This window comes from Petaurus breviceps, unplaced genomic scaffold, assembly GCF_028583685.1.
Source record: "Petaurus breviceps papuanus isolate PSGF00001 unplaced genomic scaffold, PetGlider_PUasm1.0 98, whole genome shotgun sequence".
NCBI lineage: Eukaryota > Metazoa > Chordata > Mammalia > Diprotodontia > Petauridae > Petaurus > Petaurus breviceps.
In genome coordinates, this window is record NW_027187460.1 from 7,237,311 (window position 1) to 7,258,344 (window position 21,034).

General features: G+C 38.6%; 1 protein-coding gene across 3 annotated transcripts in view; it reads left to right on the top strand.

Moving 5' to 3' along the window:
* Positions 1–21,034, top strand: part of TRAPPC9 (trafficking protein particle complex subunit 9) — a 1,063,197-nt gene that overhangs the window by 940,292 nt on the left and 101,871 nt on the right. The window lies entirely within an intron of this gene.

Genomic DNA, 21,034 nt, shown 5'->3' on the forward strand with positions numbered 1-21,034 from the left:
TTTTCATGGTTCTGCCATGAACATTCATCAGAATACTCCCTAATTGGGTATGTTTGCCATCTGGCATTAGATGTTTGTCCAGCTGCAGAATGGACTTTATCTCCTCATCCTTTGCCTTCCCCTTTCTTTGCTGCTTTCCCTGTTGGATCAGCCCCTTTCCCTGCCCCATGTGATAGTTAATCGTTATGACAGGCTGTGCTAAATTTAGAAAGCTGTCCATATTCCTTTCCCCTGTGGAAAAGGAAGGCAAGTTGTCTTAAAAAATTAATCCATCTCTAGGTAGAGTGAAGCATCAGCATAGTGAGGGTCATGGATAGCAGGAGGACAGGGCAGACCAGAAGGGACCAAATTCAGCAGCCAGGACAGCCCAGCATCTCCTGGCATAAGGCTGAAAACCAGTCACCACTGGTCCTGGATAAGCACAGAGCTCAGTTAGTAGGGAAATCAGGGGACATACATGTTCTGTGAGGACAGAAAGAAGCTAAGGAAATATAATTTCATCGGTAATTACATCAACAAGTGATGTTTACTTACTTTTGGAATCATATTTATCTAATGATTACTAATATTAGTAATAATACTTGAAAAGATCTATTTCTTTGTTGGGGCAGGGAGTCCATCCACCTACCTAGATCAGAAACTAGCCATGCCTGAAAGAATTTCTCAAATTGTCAGGACCAAAACAGATTTTTCCCTGGTGGCCAACTTTCCAGAGATTGGAACCTCCCAGTGTAGGCATAGTTTTTAAGAACCTTGTGTCACCTCCATAACACAGTGAGGCATCAGAGTAGGTGCCATAATCCTGATATTTATGTAGCACTTTATTATTGTTATTAAATACTTTACATACATCAAACCATTGGACCCTTGCAACAATCTAAGTGTGCAGGGCAGATGATATCTCATCCTTTGAATATTGAAAATAAGGTTCAAAGGATTAAATGACTTGCCCAAAGTCACATAGTTAATAAGCTTGTGAGTTAAGCAGTGCCGGTATTATTATCTTCATTTTATACATGAGGAAACCTGAGGTTCAGAGAAGTATTAAGTAATATACACAAGGACACACATAGAGCAAAGGGCAGAGATTGGACTCCAGCCTAAACCTCCTGACCATGTCCAGTGTACTTTCTGCCACAAGTGTGCTACGTCTACATCATCTTATTTATTTTTTAGCCTAATTCTGTATTGTTGTTTAGCCTTTCCAGATATGGCTGATTCTTTGTGACCCCTCTTGAGATTTTCTTGGCAAAGATACTGGAGTGCTTTGACATTTTCTTCTCCAGTTCATTTTAAAGATGAGTAAACTGAGGTAAATCAGGATAAATGACTTACCCAGGGTCAACAGCTAGTAAGTGTCTGAGCCCAGATTTGAATTCAGGAAGATGAGTCTTCCAGACTTGAGGTCCAGCATTCTATCCATTTTGCTACCAAGCAATTATTGAGTGCCTACTATATGGAAAATACAAAGATGATTGAGATATATTCCCCTATTCTCAAAGAGAATACAATTAGGGGAGGTATTATGCCTATATTCAAGTCTGTCATGTAAAACAGAAAATAATAAATGCATAAGAATTATACAGAATATTCTGTGAAATCAGAATAAATATAGATGCTATCAGAGTCTGTGGCCTCTACAGTAGGCATGCCCTCAGGGAATGGAAGAATGCCCTTGGGAAAAAAATATCAGGCGAGCAACCATCAGCTGTGCCTGCAGGAATGCATCTCATCATGTGTGACTTCCATATCGATGTAGCATGACCAAGCTCCCAAGCAGTTTACTGACATGGACTTGCCCAAGGGAATGGACACAAAACAATGTACCAGATGCCTTCTCTAGGAGAGGGGAGGGACAGTAGTGCTCACACAAGGTGACACAGAGGGAAACACACCAGCCATGCTTGCTATTCCTTTCCTATTCCTCCTGGATTATCATTGAAGGGTCAAAATGACTGGACTAGTTTAGAAACACTAGCAGCTTGTTTAGGCTCCAATTCCTTCCCTTGTTTAGGGTTCAAGTAATTTTCCTTTCTGCCCATTGCACAGAAGTAAAAGTGATTTCCTGTGCCAGGGCTGGGCCGCTGAAAATAATGTACAATAGTACTGGAAAGAGTTCAAGCCATATTGTAGAGGGCTTTAAAAACTAAACAGGAATGTTTGTATCTAAAGCAAGGAGAAGCCCTAGAGTTTCTTGGGCACAGCCAGTTTGTCAGTCACCAAGCATTTATTATAAGCCAGGAGCTCTGGTAAGCTTTGAATATAGAATGATAAGAAATATGATCCCCACCCTTAATGAGCTTACATTCTAATGGGGGAGGGAACATGTATACAACTGTGTGCATATAAGGTACATGCAGAATAGATAGAAGGTAATCTCAGAGAAAAGGAACTAACCAGTGACAGGGAAAGGGGACCTGAAAAAGCCTTCTACAGAAGGTGAGATTTGAGCTGAATTTTGGTGGCCGCCAAGGTAGGTTGAGATGAGAAGGAAGAGGCTTCTAAGAATGATGGACAGCCAGTGAAAAGATGTGGAAGTGGGAGATGATGTGCCAAGAGAAAGGAAGAAACTAATGGCACTTATTATAGAGTAAGCAGAAGTATTGTTGTTCATTTGTTCAGCTGTATCTGACTCTTCATGGCCTAATTTGGGTTTTCTTGGCAAAGATATTGGAGTGGTTTACCATTTTCTTTTCCACCTTATTTTATAGGCAAGGAACTGAGGCAAACAGGATTAAGTGACTTGCCCAGGGTCATACAGATAAAATCTGAAGCCACATTTGAACTCAGTTTTTCCTGACAACAGGTCTGGTATTCTATCCACTGTGCCACTCTGCTGCCCAAAGTAGAAGGGAGGAAAGTGTAAAGAAACTGGAAAGATAGAAAGGTCAAGATTTTGAGGAGATTCAAATGGCAAATAGAATATTTTATATTCAATTCTGGAAGTAATAGAGACTCACTGGTGTTTACTGAGTAGGGAGATGACATGATCAGTCCTAGGCATTAGGAAAATCACTTTAGAAGCTAAATGGAGGATTAACTAGTATGGAAAGAGATTTGGGTCAGTAACCAGAAGGCTACTGTAATAATAGTCCAGGCAAGTTCTGTTTTGTATATTTTGAGTTTGAGATGCTTACAAAATATCTGGTTGTAGATGTTCAATAGGCAGTAGTATGGTACTGGAGTTCAGAAGAGAGCCTGGCACTGGATATCTAGATCTCAGGACCATCTGAACAAAAGTGATCATTGAACTCAAGTTTAGGTCACAATACTTCAGCAAGAGATAAAGTGATTTCCATACAATGTGAATGATGATGTGATGAAAAAAATTACCTTCTGCCACCTTGCTACTGTGTAAATGTTGGGCAAATGACTTAACCTTTCTGGACCCTCTGTCAAAAGGAAGGAGTTAATCTACAATATTAGTAAAGTTCCTTCCAGCTCAGACATTCTTTATTTTTACATTCTATGTTAGAAGCATCCTTCTAGCCCTAATATTCTTTATTCCAACAGCCTTTGTTCTAAGGTCCTTTTAGGCTCTAATATTCTATATTCTATAATTCTTTGACTGTGCAAGGGTCTTTGAGATTAACAAACAAAGCACGCTCAGAGCTGAACTTTTGTCTGCCCCTGGAGAATCTTAAAATAACTGATAATCTGCCCTCCGATCTCTGTTATTGGTGTGAAAGCAGGGTCTGTTATCAAAATCAGAGGCCCTACGAAGGCACTGGGCTATTTTAGTAAGCATCAAAGGCAAGACAACATCTCCAATAACCAGGGCCTGGGAAAAAGGCAACCTGCAGGGATTTTGAAAGAAATGTCAGTCATAAACTAGCGTCATTAGGGTCAAGGCCCAAGGGGGAAGGGCTGACTCTGGGTGGACAGGCAATTATCTGTTGTGCAGGAATGTGAAGAAATCTTTTGACTTCAGGAGTGGGCAGAAGGGAAGTTCTCAAGCTAGCACTGGTATCAGAATGGGACTGAGGTCCAGAGACCTGGCTTCTGGTCTGAGATGGTGATGGACTTTGAAATCATTCCATGAGTTTGAGGATATTTCAGTCTGAAGAGGGGAAAGCTTTGGAGGTACAGGCGAAGGGATGTAAAAGCTGCCTTCAATCATTTGAAATGCTCTCTTGAGGTACAGGGAGCAGATTCACCCACTGTAGGAATGAATGAGGGGCAGGTAGGAAATTGTAGAAAAGGCAGATTAAAGCTTAGAAAAATGAAAATATTCCTAATACATATAAATCTATAAATAGGATGGACATTCTTGTCCCCAGTAAGCATAATATAGAGACAAGATATTAATGTGGGGTATAGTTAGATAATCTTACTTGTTTGGAAGACTTTCATGGTCCTTCCTCTGTAGTTATTCCCCTATACCCAATATCCTCTCTCCACTCTAATCTGTCACTGAAAATCAGCCCTATCCTTCAAGACCCTATTCAAATACTTCCTCCTCCAGGAAACTTTCCTCTATTCCTTTCATGTGAATTGTAACTTTTCTTCTTAGAACTTTGAATAATACTTTTTTTGGTTCTCTTATGTTTTGATAAAGCTATACATTTTATTTTTCCTTGTATTTATTGTATAGTTATTATGTAATGCTATATTTTTGTATAGATGCCTACTTTGCTTATTGTAAACTTATGGAGGCAGAGACTGGTTTATTTATTTGTATGAGAGCACAATATGATAGGGTTTAGAGTCAGACAAGCCAAGATGTTGTAGTTAGGGGTTGGGTTTGGTCAAAGTTCATCTTCTAAGGCTTTATTCAATCCCAAATTCTAAGGTTGTATGATTCTTTTTTGATTCAGTGAAATGAAATAGAAACTTCATAGTTAAAATGTTTGTCCTAAGACCGTCCTGATTCTTCTCTTCCTCCCTTCATCTCCCTCTTCTGCTCTCCCTTTCCCCCACTCTCCCATAATTTACTCATTTCCACAACATTCAAAGCCTTGAATGATCTGTTTGTTTTTTCTTTTGCTGGGGAGAGGGGAGTAGGAACAGAGGTGGGAGGACAGAGAATGTGTGCCCATGAAAAGATGGTTTTGTGCATACAGGTGAGTTTGCAGGTTAGTGTACATATAGGGGGATGGATATTAGTAGGTGTGAGGAGTACTTATGGGAGGAGATTTGTGTCATGCATGAGAGAATGGAGAGGGAGGGAGGAAAGACAGGAGGGAGGGAGGGAAGGGGAGAGAGAGACAGAGAGAGAGAAAGCACATACAAGACTATAAGTATGTGCGGATTTATATATGTGTGTATGTATATATGTGTATGTATGTGTATTTGTATGCAATTGCACAAAGGAAGGTATTATAATCAGTGAGAGAGGAGATGGAAGAATAGCTCTGAGGCTAAGTATTGCATTATGTCTCTACATGGGCACATGTGTGAAAGTGTGTGTATGAACTTTTTATAAGGAGATGTGTTAGGGGTTGAAAGTGTAGGCATGGGTAGATGTTTAAGGATATTAAGTGAGAGTAGATATTTTGAAGATGGGCATAAGTGGGTGTATAAGTATATAGGTAAAGCTTTTGGGCCTGATGCAAACTCTATTTAAGAATGTTGCCTGGACAAAAATGCCTAAAATCATTCATTGGCCCACTATCTTATTACATGCATAGCCATTTAAACCATTGGCTGAAGCGGTAATTTGGGTTGTACTGGATGATGGATGTGTTATTATCCTATTCGGCCCCAAACAACTGCCCTGGCAGGGGCCGCTGAAGAGACTACCCTCAGACCAGAATTGCCAGTCAACCTGGCAGACATCCACAGGCTTTTCCAGATCTGTCAGTTGGTTTTGGAAGGAGAGGAGGTTGCTTTTCAGCAGTATGTGGTGTTGTCCATCTGGTTCAGTGAGCAAACAGCACTGCAGGGAGCAGGTCATTTTTCAGCTCTTGGCCAGCTGGTCATTTCTGATGATGCTCCCTTCACTGTGCGTAGTGGGAGGCACATCAGCTGATATCATTTTGTGAATAAGGGAAAGGATGCTCTTACTTTATAGCAGTTTTCTGTAGATTCATATTCATAGGGAAGAAATGGCATCACCTTGATTAACTGAAATAACCCATGCTCTGGGTTAACCTTCCATCCAAGACAAATGGGTTTTTCATATCATGTCTATATTCATGTATGAAGGCAGCAAGTGCAGTGGGAGGGCAAGCATATGATAACAATAATAATGGCATTTCTGAAGCACTTTGAGTTTTTACAAAGGGTTTTCCTCACAATTCTTTAAGGTGTAAGTACTATCTCCATTTTAAATAAGAAGAAATTGAGGCTTGGTGTGATAAAGTGATTTGTCTTCTCACAGAACTAGGTGGGATGGTAGTCAGGATCAGATTCCAGAGATTTTAACTCTGAATTCAGTGCTATTGGTGTTTTTTTTTCTTTTATTACTATATTGAACACTTACTAGCTTACTAACTGTGACCTCAAGCATTTTAGTGAATCTACCTAAGCCTCAGTTTTCTCATCTGGAAAATCTGAATAATAATGATCCTTGCTGTGGCTAATTCACAGGGTTAGTGTGGGATACTTATGAAATTTTATATATCCTTGTAAATTCTAAATAGCTTTACATGTAAAGGATTCTAAAGATCACAATGACATTTATCAACATTTTTTTGTCATGCGACTCTATAATTATAGAATTAGAGGATTTGGTCTCTGAAAAGGAATTTATGGATCATTTAATCCAAACTCATTATTTTATAGACAATTAAATTGCGAACTAGGCTGTTTAAGTGACTTGTCCAAGTGCATGATTCATTAGAGGATGAATTGAATTAGTAAGAAATCCAGGAGTAAAACTCAGATATTTTGACTATTCATTTCCTCTTCCAGTGACTTTGTTTTTTCTCCTTTCATGAGGCAGCAAGATAGTTGTAGTGAACGAGTACTAGACTTGGATTCAGAAGACTTGGGATTAGATCCTGCCTCTGACTCTTATTTAGCTATGTTACCCCAAGCAAGCCCCTTAACCTCTCTCAGCAGTGGAAGAGGCTGACCTCACTCATAGTGAACTTTCCATTATTTGGAGGACTTCAAGAGATTAATGACCACTCATTATCATTCATCAGGAAAAGTGTTGGATTAAATGACCTCCGGAGTCTGAGATCCTCTGGTTCCATGATTCATATAGTAAGTACTTAAGGAGATCAGAAGAGGAAGAGATCAAACTGGGATAGCCAGGGAAGGCCTATTTTGTAGAGGTAAAATGCTAACAAAATGGTAAATTGTTAAAATCCCAAAATAAGCAAACTATTACTGCCTTATGCAGCTAGCTTGGCATTTAATCTTTGTTTATCAGGAAGTAGCAGAGGTCTAACCAGAGTTATTTTTGGCCTGTAGACATCCATCTGTTGTAATGTCATCCCCATCTCAGTAACCCTGATATTCACAGACCTTTTGGGCACCTATGTCATCACAGCAACAGTTGGATATTGGCCAAGAAAAGTTTCACCTCACTCAGACAAGCCCAGGGGAGGAAGCTTTGTCTTCTGTGGTTCTCATGTTGGGCGTGTGACTATGAGCTCCTATAGTGTTTGTAAAGCACAATTGTCTCTTATCACTTCTTACCTAGTGTTCTTTTCTTTTTTATGCATATGTCTTAGCTCCACAGCCATACTGAAAACTTCTGGAGGGGAAGAACTCTTGATTCATTTCTTTTTTTTTAATATCTCAAGAGCCTAGCATAACCATTTAGTCAGTGAGTCATAGAATCTGGGAGTTGGAAGGGGCCTTAACAGGTACCTAGTTCAACTCTCTTAGTCCATTTGATCATGACTGATCAATCAATAATTTATTTTTTTTAAGCAATTGGGGTTAAGTAACTTGCTCAAGGTTACACAGGCAGTTATTTTGTGTGGGTGCCGAGTATCTGAGGCTGGAACTGATTCGGGTCTCCCAGTGCCGGGGCTGGTGCTCTTACTCACTGCGCCACCTGGCCACCCCAAATCAATAATTTATTAAGCACCTACCATGCGCTGAGCACTGTGTTGGGAATACAAAGACAAACTGAAACAGTACCTGCATTTAAAGAACTTATATTCTATTGGGGAAGATAAGGAAATCTTGGTTGGGGAGAAATTAGCAGCCAGGAAGAACAAGAAAGGTCTTAGGGAAAAGCTGCTATCTGAATTGAACTTTGAAGGAAAGAAGGAATGCTTGAGCTAGAAGGAATCTGAGAGTATGGCATATTAATTCTGGAAACTAGAGCTGCAAAAGAAGTGATCAATCAGAATTTCTGGGATTTCAGATCTCATTTTGTCACCAAGTTGCTGTGTGATCTCATGCAAATCACTTCATTTCTCTCTGCCTCAATTTCCTGGCTGGACCCTACTCTGCTATTTACTAGTTACATGACCTTGGGCAAGTTCCCAAAGTTCTCTAGGTTTGTAAAAGGAGGACGCAAAACTATTTGATCTCTGAGGTCAAGCCATAACTCCTATGATCCTAAGATCAGTTGATCTAACCAACTTATCTTACAGATGAAAAAATAGAGTCTGAGAGTTTATGTAATTTGACAAAAGATGCAGTTAGAGGCGGAACTGGAGATGACCAACCTTGTCACTTCATAGAAGTAGAAACTGACCTGATGTCAGAAGGACCTGAGTTCAAATGTGGCCAAAGACACTTGACACACTTACTAGCCATGTGACCTTGGGCAAGTCACTTAACTCCAATTGCCCTGCCTTCCACCCTCCAAAAAGAAAAAAAGAGTTTACCCATTAGGGGTGGCTGGGTGGCGTAGTGAGTAAGAGCACCGGCCCCGGAGTCGGGAGGATCCAGGATCGGTTGCAGCCTCAGATACTTAATACTCACACAAAATACGTGGCCATGTAACCTTGGGCAAGTTACTTAACCCTGATTACTTTAAAAAAAAAAGTAGAAACTGAGGTCCTGGAAAGTGAAATGTCCTGCCTAAAAGTCCCATAGCAAATTAGGGGCAGCCCCAGGTCTAGGACCTAAGTCTATAGATTCTGAGTCTAGATTTTTGGTCACTTTATTAGTTTTGCCTTCCATGCTTGTCATCCTTTAGATGATTGTAAAGAGTCTCCTCTGTCTGCTCTTGCCCCACAGTGTGAGTTATTAGACTTTGTGTGAATCAAGTAGAGTGTTCAGTTAGGGTAGAATGAAATATGATTATGGCATTGGAGAGAACTATATCAATGGGTCTTCTGAGACAAGTTCATAGAATCTTGACATTCTAACATTGGTACTGGCTTTTCCTGGAATCATTTCTGTGTACACACACATATATGCACACATATACACACAGTTAGTTTGATTAATGGTCATATTATGTCTAAATTCCAAGTTATTTAATCAGTGAGCTATACATGCCTCCTGGAGAGCTCTAAGAAATTGATGGCTCTTAGCAACATTTGAACTCTCATATCATGTGTAGTGGTGGTTTAATCCTTGATTACTGGGATTCAGCTGATAGATCAGAATGAAGTTTTCACCAAATGGTTTTTCACCATTAAATTATTCATCTGCAATCTCAGGCACACCTAGAATATGGTACATATTCATGCTGTAGAAGTGAGTGTCGGATAGGAGAATTTAGTTTGATTTAGAGTTGTAAGACCTGGGTTCAAATCCCTGCCCTACTATTTACTGCCTTTCCTGTAGGACCTTGGAAAAGTCAACTTCTCCAGGTATCCGTTTCTTTATCTATAAAATGAGGGCGTAAATAAAATGAGAGAACCCTTCTGAATTTAAAGCCACGATCCTACCTGTGTAACCTCGGACAAGTCACTTCCCCAATCTGTACCTCAGTTTCCTCATCTGTAGTATGGAAACAATAATACTTGCATTACTTTCCTAAGAGTTTTTGTAAGGATCCAGTGAGAAAATATGTGTAAATTGCTTTGTCTCTGGAATCACTATAGAAACTATTGTTAAACTTAACTGGTAGTATTAGTAATCTTATATCTACCCCTAACTAGCTGTATGATTTTGGAAAAGTCATTTACCTTCTCTGGGCATGAATTGCCTCATCTTTAAAATTACGTAATTGGACTAGATAATATTTATTTGTCCCCTTCATCTGTAATAGTCTGTGTTTTGTGTTCTAACTCTATAAGGTCCAAAGTTCCTGCCACTTCTAACATTTTATTTTTTATTATTTATAATTTTATAATGGTCCTAAGTATTCTTTGCCTCTTATGTGTTCTTTACACACACATTTACCCACCTTTGTGGGTTACTAGCAATGTAGAATCATCTACTGGTATAAAAAACTATACTCCATTGTTTCCCAAACTAGGCATTTGACAGATTCCTCCCACTTTACTCACAAATGCATACACATAGTTGTGGATGATTTCTGACAAAGCCATTATATACACAATTGCAGAGAATTCCCAATAATAATTTACTGTTTGCTGGTGGTGGCAAAAAGAAAGAAACAGGAAGCCAGTGTTTATATCAATTTTTGAAATATACAAATGACTGTACATGTTATCTAATTTGACCTGTGAGGTAGGAATTACAAGTACATTTATCCCAATTTTATGGATGAAGATTCTATAGCTTAGAAAGTTTGTGACTTACCCATAGTCATGTAGTTAATAGGTATCAGAATCAGTATTTGAACTCCAAGTTTCTATTGGTTCTAAGTTCAGTCTTTTGTTTTGTTTTGTTTTCCAGTATACTAAACTATAGACTCTATGGATAGACTTGTCACTACCTTTCAACCACCATCATTTCAGGTCCTGGAATTAGGGCTTGGAGTCAGATTTCTTTGAATTGGAGTTGGAGCTCCAGAACCTGTTAGCTGTGTGACCTTAACCTCTCTGAACTAGGTGATCTGGAATAGACAGGCTATTATGATGCCTTTAGGACTTATCCTGATACCTCTGACAGCTTTGCTCAGCATCTATCAACCACACTCCTCTTACTCACCCAAGAGATACTTCATTGGTTCATAAATAAAACCATTGGTGACTGTACTCATATCTTTCTAGACAGATAGTATTCTGAAGAGAAAGTGAGCTATCACTGCAAGGTGGGGCTTATTGCTTTCCTCTGAAGTGCAAAGTAGTTTGAAGGGGAAATGAGAGTGTTTATCTCTTTCCTATTGATTTTAGGCTAACATGGCTATTGCTTTTATTAGAAGTTCCTAATCCTTGCCAAAGAGTAGATTTAGGTCTTGTTCTTTCATGCCTCTGCTCCCTTTTCCAAGGAATTTCCATTTTTATGCATGAATCTTGGTTTACTTTGCCTTTTTTTCTTTGCTGATCAGGAGAAAATATTTTTCCCTTAATTAAAAAACCTCTCCTAAAGTCTTTCCATATGTAAATAGTCATAAAGTTATAGAATACAAAGGAAGGATGTAATCTGGCAAATTGTCTAGGTCAATCTCGTACCTCTTTTTGAACATTCCATAAGGGGAAGTCTATTGTTGAATATCTCCTCTAATTAGAAAGTCTTTCCTTATACTGAATGGAAATCAGCTTTCTTAAAACTTTTATCTACACCCATTGGTCTCAGCTACAATGAAAGAACCATAGACTCATAAAGCTGACTTAAACGTCACTTAACCCAACCCCCTCCTTTTGTGGAGGCTGAAATTGAAGGCAAGAGAGGTGAAGTGACTTACTCCAAGCTATATAGCATGGTTAGGTGCAGAGTTAGGACTAATTCAAATCTAGTTGCATTTATTGAAATTTCTTAAGAAGAAAAAAATCCCCTCTTATACCCTTTGGTAATGAGAAGAAGCTAGGAAATATGGAAATTATCACAATAGAATTTGCCTTTAATTTAATGTTCTGTTGTATGCTACAACCCAGAGAGGTCTGGTATTTGTCATTTATTAGCTAAATATAGTAAGAAAGGTGATCTTCATGGTGGTGGGGGGAGGGCAGACAGACAGTGAAGGGAAGAAAGAAAGGCTATAGGTAGAATGGAGATCTGCATAAACATAAACCAGAAGCCTCCAGCTAGCCAATACCTAGATTTCTTTAGAGCATCCAGATCCAAGGGATTGGAACAAGTGAGAAAAGTGATATAGGAACAGAGATTCATCTATAAAATGGGGCTTTTGGACTGGTCAGCAATAGATCAAGATATAGGGTGTTTTGAAGGAGTTGGCCATCTGCTTGACTTAACCACCTCTCTAGAGCTTTTGTCTTTTATGTCAGTCCCTTACATTCCCTACTTCTTTAGTTTTCTCTTAGCTCAGTCCTAGGACTGGGTCCTCATTTGGCCTCCTGGAAGACTGTGGACTTTTGGACTGTTAATGAAAAATTTATATAAAATCCACAAGGTTGGGAAAGGAAGACATTGTTAATAGCAACAACAGCACCAAAAACAGAGATTGGAGAAAAAAAACATTTTATGCCCCTCAAGCTAACATTTTTCAAATTGGAAGATTGAAAGAGTGGTTGAGGGGAGCAGTAAATGTGAATAGAATATAGCAAGGCTGATCTGTGGAAGCAATATCCGACATTTGTTGGCACAGACCTAATGAGAGGTAATGCATGGTTCCCAGCATAGCTTGCTTTATCCAAGCTGTAAATAGTCTGAGAGTGTTCAGACAGTTTGAGTGTTAGAGAAATTGCTTGAAGAGCCATTGAAATGACCAATAAATACAGAGACTGATACTCATTGGTAAAACTGTATTCAATTTCCAATTGTTGCTTGGTTTGTTTGCTCTACCATATTTCTAGGTGAAAGCTTGAGTTGGGGTCCACAAATAGCATTCTTCAGAAATGGTGATTCCCACTTACAAACTCAGGTGCCATTCTCTCTACAATTTTATTTTTGCCCCTTATCCTCTATCCTAACTTGATTGGTATCACAACTCAGAAACAGTCACAGGTCTCTTCTTGCTTACTGAACTTTGAAGTCAGGTGATGAGTGTGAAAGTCTTGCCTTATTCTCCAGGAGAGACTGAAAATGAAGTAGTAGAGATTATATTTAGGCCTCTTAAACTGTACCACAGATTGATAGGATAGGGTCTCAGTTATATCAGAAATCCAGCGTAGACTGTATGTCTTAGGAAGATCCTATCTTATCCAAAAGATTGACCCCCTAAGGTCCTCAGGTACCAAGAGCCCAGCAAAAAGAAATCAAAGAGGAAGGAGACAATATACTTGAATGCCCTAATCATCTTTTCATTGGTTGACATACCAGAAGCACACAGAAATGCTCACATCAGGGAAGACTCCCAGGGATCCCAACAATTCAACTACACTGAATCCCAGTATATTTTTTAGATCTGAATCACTTTTTGTAGACGATGGAATCTTTTGCAAGCTTCCTAGTACAAGCATTATTAGAGTTCTCTGTTCCTCCTTAAATTTCCTGTCTTCTTGTTCATAACTGAGTGCTTCTCAGCTTCTAGGGAATTCTGCTTGGTGTTGTCCCTACCATAGTGCTGCCTCTCTCACTGTCCCCAAGTAAGCTGCTATAGACCTGTCCATGGTGCTAACAAGGAGCCTTTTCTGGGATCAGTTCTCTTTAGTGACTACTTCCTCTCTTAGTATGTTCTATGGTTTCTTCTTGCTCACAGAGACAAAAACTAGAAATGTTTCAATGCAGAAATCTCTGTTCTTGAATGGGCTTACATACTGGACATCTCTTTATGGGGCTTATAAGAACAAAGTAGACCCCAAAGATCTGACTGTTACTATACTAACTATAACTACTATACCATGGCAGCTGAGCTGTAAGAGTGCTAGTGTAGCAACTGTTAACAGTTCTTCTGAGGACTACACTAGTCTTTTCTCTTTTTCCAGGGCTATATGCAGATAGTATATAAAAATGAAAAGAACCAGAAATTCCGGGTTGATGTTATAGATTAATGTTAATAAAGAGGAATATTGCATAGTTAATCCTCTAGTTCAGGTCTCAGAGACGTAACTTTAAAATATTTTAATAAAAGTTTTACGTTTACATCAATACAATCTACTGAACTTCCGTAGTAACTATTTGCATTTAAGTGCATTAATTTCCAAGCTGAAAATGTCACAATACACGTCAGTTACTGTCTCTTGGTCCTTATCAGAATTACCTTGCATTCGTCTCATTCATTTTTCTCTGTTAATGTAGCCATAGTTTCTGTGTATTTCATTCTTAAGAGTTTGGATTTTTTTCTTTGCATTATTTCATAAAGAATATATTTCAAGATTTATTTATATCTCATACTTGTCAGGCAATCACATTAAAATATACCACTGCCTTAGCATTCCACAGTTTATGTAGCCATTTTCTTATTGTTCAACATTTAGATTTTGGGGGCTTGAGAGAGGGATTACATGTAATATTGCTGTAAAAATCTTTGTATTTATAGATTTTCTTTTCAGGACCACAATTGAAGAAGGGCATTGATAAACTTAAACACATTCAGAAGAGAGTCTAGAGAAGAGACAACTTAAGGGATAGACAATAGCTTTCTTCAAACATTTGAAGGGATATTGTGTGAAAACAGTATTAGGCTTGTTCTGTTTGGTCTAAGAGATAGAATTAAGAATGATAGATGGACATTAATAGGGAGGCAAATTTCTGACTAACTGGATCAGATTACTTTATATGATAGTGAGTTCTCTGTCTTTGGAGTTTTTTAAACACAGGCTAGATGAAGACTTATTTGGAATGCTGTGCTTTCTGTTTCCCATAGTGCTGGGCACATAGGAGATCCTTAGTAAAGATTTCTTGACTGATGAATTAATTGAACACTTAGGCAATCATTTGAGAGAGGGAAGAGAGAAGAATAGGAAGGGGAAACTCATTCCTCTAAATGACATGATATACTAGAAAGAGCTTTGTTTTGGGAGCCATCATACAAGCTCTGCCATTGAATCCGTATAATACTTTGGGCAAGTCCCTTAACCTCTCTTTCTTGTAATCTAAAAAAAAGAAAGGATAGAGCAAGATTATCTCTAAGATCCTTTCTAGTTCTAACATTCTGTTTTCTTTTTAATATCTCCTTTAGCCACAGTATTCAGGATTCTGTATTATATAACATGCTGTAGTATATTCTAGTACCTACCAGCTTATTCTGTATTCTGTATTTTATATATATATATATAAAATACTGTATTCTGAGGTGATTTCTAGGCCTCTGATTCTTTGAATCTATGAAAAAGAGATTTCCCCACTGAAAAACTGAAAATTGTATTTATAGTGATTTTAGACCCATCTTGAAAGATGAGTTTAAAAAAAGAAAGGGCAAAGCCCAGAAGAGCCTAATTCTACTATGACTAGAAAATGTGGTGTTGTTTATCTCACCTCTAGACTTTGATGCAGTATGGAGTACTGTATTGTCCTAGGGCTGATCGTCCTAGTGCTTTAAGATGATGTTGTATCTTTCTTCAGCATTTCCAAGATGATGGAAACAGACCTATCACTCTCTCCTAAATCTTACACTTATCAGCAGGTTACAGAAGAAAATAATTCCTTTTTGTCAAGGAGACAAGTTGGTGTGTGTGTGTGTGTGTGTGTGTGTGTGTGTGTGCTGTATATGTTTAAATTCACTATTTTTTTTGGCCCATTGCCTGTGTTTCTATTAACAGTAAGCCGTAATACCTTCAATGAAAACTGGGACAATATAGTCTTCAGTAATGAGGTGGCCAAGAAATCTATAGCAATTTAGCCTCAACAGATTTTGAATTTATGACTAAAAATCATAGTAACTGACAGAATTCTTTACAGTTAAAAAGCACTTTATAGGCATTATGTCAGTTGATTATTCTCACCCCAGCCCTATAAGGGAGAGAGGGCAGGGATAGACATCCTTATTTTATAGAAGAAACCAAGTCTCAGATTGATACAGGGGTTTGCCCAAAGGTACCCAGCCTAGTAAATGACAGCAGAGTTGGAATCCCAATGTGTATCTCTCTCCAAGATCTGTGGGGATTTTTTTTCCATTTTTACCACTAGGTTAACAATCATAATAATTTATGATCATTTAATTGATGCTTTTCAGACTGTGTTTATAACCAGTATCTCATTGATCCTCCCATGAGGGAGACAGAAGCAACAATACAGTGCCTGTTTGATTTTTTTGGGGGGGAAAACAGAGATTAAGTGACTTGCCCAAGGTCATGTAGTTCTTAAATGAATTGAAAAAGGACCAAATCTTGCCAACCTAGATCTAGGTCCTTTGCATTATCTCCCTTTACTTAAGGAAATAATGAAAATAAAACTTCCAAAGGAAGGATTAAACTAAGAAGAAAAACTGAATTTAAATTATCATCTGGGACAGGCTGTGAGTCACTTGGGGCTTCTTGCAATATATCCAACATTCCAGGACAGCACTCCTGGCTCTGAGGCCAAGGCAGTTAACCTCTGTTGGTACTTGTGCCCACTACATCCTTCTTTGAGGATAGGAAACGGGACATATGTTCAATTAGTTCAATTCAGATAAGAAGAACTAAAGAAGATCTCAGAGGTAGCTGTGTGACTGGGTGGATAGAGTGCTGGGCCTGGAATCAAGAAAACCTGAGTTGAAATTCAGCGTCAGACACTTACTAGCTATGGGATCCTGGGCAAGTCACTTAACCTCGTTTGCCTTAAGCCACTGGAAAAGGAAACAGAAAACCATTCTGGTGCCTTTTTCAAGAAAATATTATGGAGAGTGTGATCCACAGAGTCACAAGAGTTGGACATGACTGAACAAACAATAACAAAAAGAGGATCTTGTCCAAATTCTCATTAGTGCTTCCTTCCCCAGCGCTGAAGCTCATGGGTAGGTTATGAACCCAAACCAAAACAGTCATTTGTAAACACACACACACACAAACACACACACACACACGATAGTTATGGCACAAGGGGAGCAGACCCACAAACAAATACCAAAAGTTCTATCCCAACTACATCACACCTCACCTCCCAACTCTACTTGTATTTTCCCAGGACACATTTGGTTAACTCTAACCGCAATAACTACTGATTCCCATCTAAACATTTTTGGTATTCACCATGATCTCTCATGAGAGATTCACCAACTATCCTTGAAAGTACATTTATCAGTTACTTTTGAAAATTCTATTTTCTCACTTGAATCTGGCCTAGAAAGAAGTATACTCCCTTTCTACATTTAAAGGGGAAGCCATGAAAAGAAAGGAGCAGCTAGGTGACACTATATAGAAAATGCTGAGCCTGGAATCAGGAAAACTCATCTTCCTGAGTTTAAACCTGCCTTCAGACACTTACTAGCTGTGTGACACCGGGCAAGTCACTAAACCCAATCTGCCTCAGTTTTGTCATGTGTAAAATGAACTGGAAAAGAAATGTTAAGTCACACCTTTATTTTTGTCAAAAAAACCCCAAGTGGAGTCACAAAAAGTCAGATACAACTGAAAAATGGCTCAACAAATGAACATGAAATTAAAACATTAAACGTAGAACACAGAATACAGTGTTATAACTTGAAGAAACCTTACAACTTAGGGTTTGAGAGTGGGAAGAAAGGAAGTGAAAGGAGGCTTAGGGGACCAAGGAAGTCCCTTGCAGTGATACTGAAAGCAACGAAAACCAGCATTCACCCAGAGGCTTATCACTATACTGCAGGATTTGTCAGCCTTTGGCTTTGCCCTACTGCAGTTTTATCTTTCCAAATCATAGTATTCAAGGCCCACCTTCTCCATAAAGCCTTTCCTGAAGACTACTACTAAAGAGACTGGTAAGTAACATAATGGATTAAATGCTGGAAAGAAAACCTGAGTGCAAATCTAGCCACACACATACTTACTAACTGTGTGACCCTGAGCAAGTCACTTAACCTGTTTGCCTTGGTTTCTTCAGTCATAAAATGGAGATGATAATAGCACTTACCTCCCAGAGTTGTTGTGAGGATCAAATGAGATAATGCTGTAAAGTCCCTAGCAAAGTGTCTGGCACATAATAGACACTTCAAAAGTCCTTCCTTCCTTCCATCCATCCTTCCTTCTTTAAAATTGCATATTTACACATACATTTTATCCCCTGCAATTAGCCTATATACTCCTTGAGGGTCTTATTCATTTTATATTAGAATTCTGCCTATAATCCACAACTCATAGTTTGGGATGAAAGGAAGGGGAGTGGGAAGAAGAGGATGGAGGAGAGAGGTTGAGAACTGGAAATTCTGAGAGAATTGAATTCAAGTTTGAACTCCTCTACTTACTAGGCCAGTCACTTCATCCCCTTAGTCTTCAACATACATAGCTTGGCACATTATATGTTTAAAAGGGAAGAAAAAAATCATATCAAAAATCCAGGGAATGACAAAACTTTCTTATAACAGTTTACTAAAAAGAAAATCTCCCAAATGGTCTTTGAGTACGTGATGCCTCCGATCCCCATCATCAGCCTCCTTACTTTCCCTTAATTGTACCAAAATATTTCTGTCTGAGATAGCCGAAAATCCCCTGGAATTAAGCTGCTTTCTTATGCACAAAACAATTAAAACTGTTTCCTGTTGACTTCATCTGTGGGCTCCATAAGACCTCTTTACTACATCACTGATTTTCACAGTTGGAATTTTACATGGCACTGCCACCCTGTCACCTCCATATTCTGGCTTAAAGATTTCCCCAGGGCCAACACAGCCCTCATATCTTTGCTCCAAATTCAGATATAGCTGAGATTTGAAATCTCTGCCACAGATCATCTCTAGGCGCAGCTCCATATTGCTGTTGCTTCTGCTCCCAAGTCCAAAGAAAAGGAAGTGTATGCAGATATCAATTAGGCTGCTCATTAGCCTGTACCTATTCCTCTGGGCACTTAACAAACATAAGATTTCATTTGTGACTCTAGCAGTTACTGCTAATTGGTTTAATTCTGCCTCCATTAGCTGTTAGGCAAACTGAGAAAGTATATTGATTAGTAGATTGTTGAAACTTCCTATACCATTGTAGGTGCAGATAGAGCCATTACTTAGAGCAAATCAGAATCTTTAGAATGTTGTAGTTGAGAGACCTTTGAACACAGACTGTTAGAACCTGGAACACAAGGTACTACAGCATAGAATGCTTGAACTATAGGGGGCCTGAGAACATAGAATGTCAGAACATAGAGCATTAGAATAGTAATGGATCTTAAGGACAGAATGTCAGATCTAATCAAGCCCCTGTTTGAGAGGTAACAGGTGCCTTTTTAGAAAGGAAATTGAGACCCTAGGAAGCAAAGGGACTAGTTTCAATTTCCACAGCTCTTTACTAATAGAAACAATGCTAGAATGCCAATCTCCTAAAATCCTGTTTAGCACTTTTTGTTACACTGTAGCTTTGGTTACATGTCATAGAGGAAAGAGCACTGGACAAGTCAGGAAGACCTAAATTATAATACTGTTTCTTACACTTCTAGCTGTGTAACCTTGGGCAAGTAACTAAACCTCTCTCAGTCTCTGTTTCTCATCTAAAAATGGGGATGATAATAACTACTTCACAAGGTTGTTGTGAAGTCCTAATGAGATAACATAATGTAAAGCACCATAAAGCTCTACATAAAGCTAGGTATTATTACTATTAAAATGCTTATTTGTTTCTTAGAAATAAACTAACCCTACAGTTTAGGTTCATAGCCATCAGGCAGTAGAAGTGTACTATCACTTCTTGTTTGGTTTTTACACTAAAGCATTTTTTTCAGTTTAATTAACATTAATTAAGTTTTCTACCATGAGCTAGGCACAGTATTTAGTTTCACACACTAGTATGACTAGTATCACACTTACAGAGTGACAAAGAAAAAAATGAAATCATCCTTCAGAGTTTACAATTTACTCTCATAAAACAGGGATATTCTGTTGAAAATTAGGATGCTTTTTCTGACCTTTATTATAAAAATGTACTGTAATTCTATCAAAGTTAGTGAACAATTTTGGCTTTATTAAGGAAAGCATAATATTATTGAATAATTTCTAAAAGAAATAAACATTAAGGTGAAATTCATTACCCTTCTCACTAATACTTGATTCATTAAATCACAGTTTAAACTAGCATTGATTTTACACAGACTTTTATGACCAAACTCTTTTATTATACCGTGATTCTTAAATTGGTTCCCAAAGCCTCTTGGACCTTTTTCTGGCTCTCTTTGTCCCACACTAATATGACATCAGCATCCTGTCTCATGCAGAGAATCATTTGGTTACAGAATAGTATAACTAGAAGGACCTTAGAGATCATCTTCTAGCCCAAACCATTTAATTTAATCTATGAAGAAACTAAAGCATAGACAGGTCAGGTTTCGTTTAAGGTAAATTGTCATCAGCTTTGAGTCCCCTAGTCATAGTACTCTGGCTTCTCCCAAACTAATCAGAGAGATTAGTCAATTGTCAGTCAGCATATAGTAAGCATTTACTATGTGCCAGGCACATATCTAATCTGTGGCCAAACCTTATTGATTTTGCCTCTCACATCTTTCCCCTAATCTCTGATCTCACCACAGTTCTTCATCGCCTCCCCTCTATTATTACAATAGCATTCTAAGTCCTCCCTGAATCTAGTCCATCTTTCCTCTTCAGTCTAAAGCACAGGGGTGATCATAGCATTCCGCTCTTGAGGAAGCTTTCATGATTCCCATTGCCTTTAGGACAACATCTTCTATTTGGCATTTAAAGGACTTTGATCATCTAGACCTAGCTTTTCTTTTTTTCTAAAATGACTTTTAGAAAGTCATTTAGACTTTCTAAATCTATTTTTCCTACCTGCAAAATGGGCTTCTGACCTCATCCATTCAACTGAAACAGCTCTCTCCAAAGTGACCAATATCTGAATTGCCAAATATAGTGACTTTTCCTTATTTTTCCTTCTAAATATATCTTGACTTCTCTGCATTCTTTGATGCTGTAAATCACCCTCCTGTTCTTGATACTCTCATGTCTCTCAATTTTCAGGACACTTCTCTCTCTTGCTTCTTCCCCTACCCATCTTACTGCTCCTTCTCAGTTTCCTTTGTTGTATCTCCAGCCATGTCATGCCTGCTATATCCATGGGTGTCCCACAGGCCCTGCCCTGGTCCCACTTCTCACTCTATAGTCTTTCTTTCTTTCTTTCTTTCTTTCTTTCTTTCTTTCTTTCTTTCT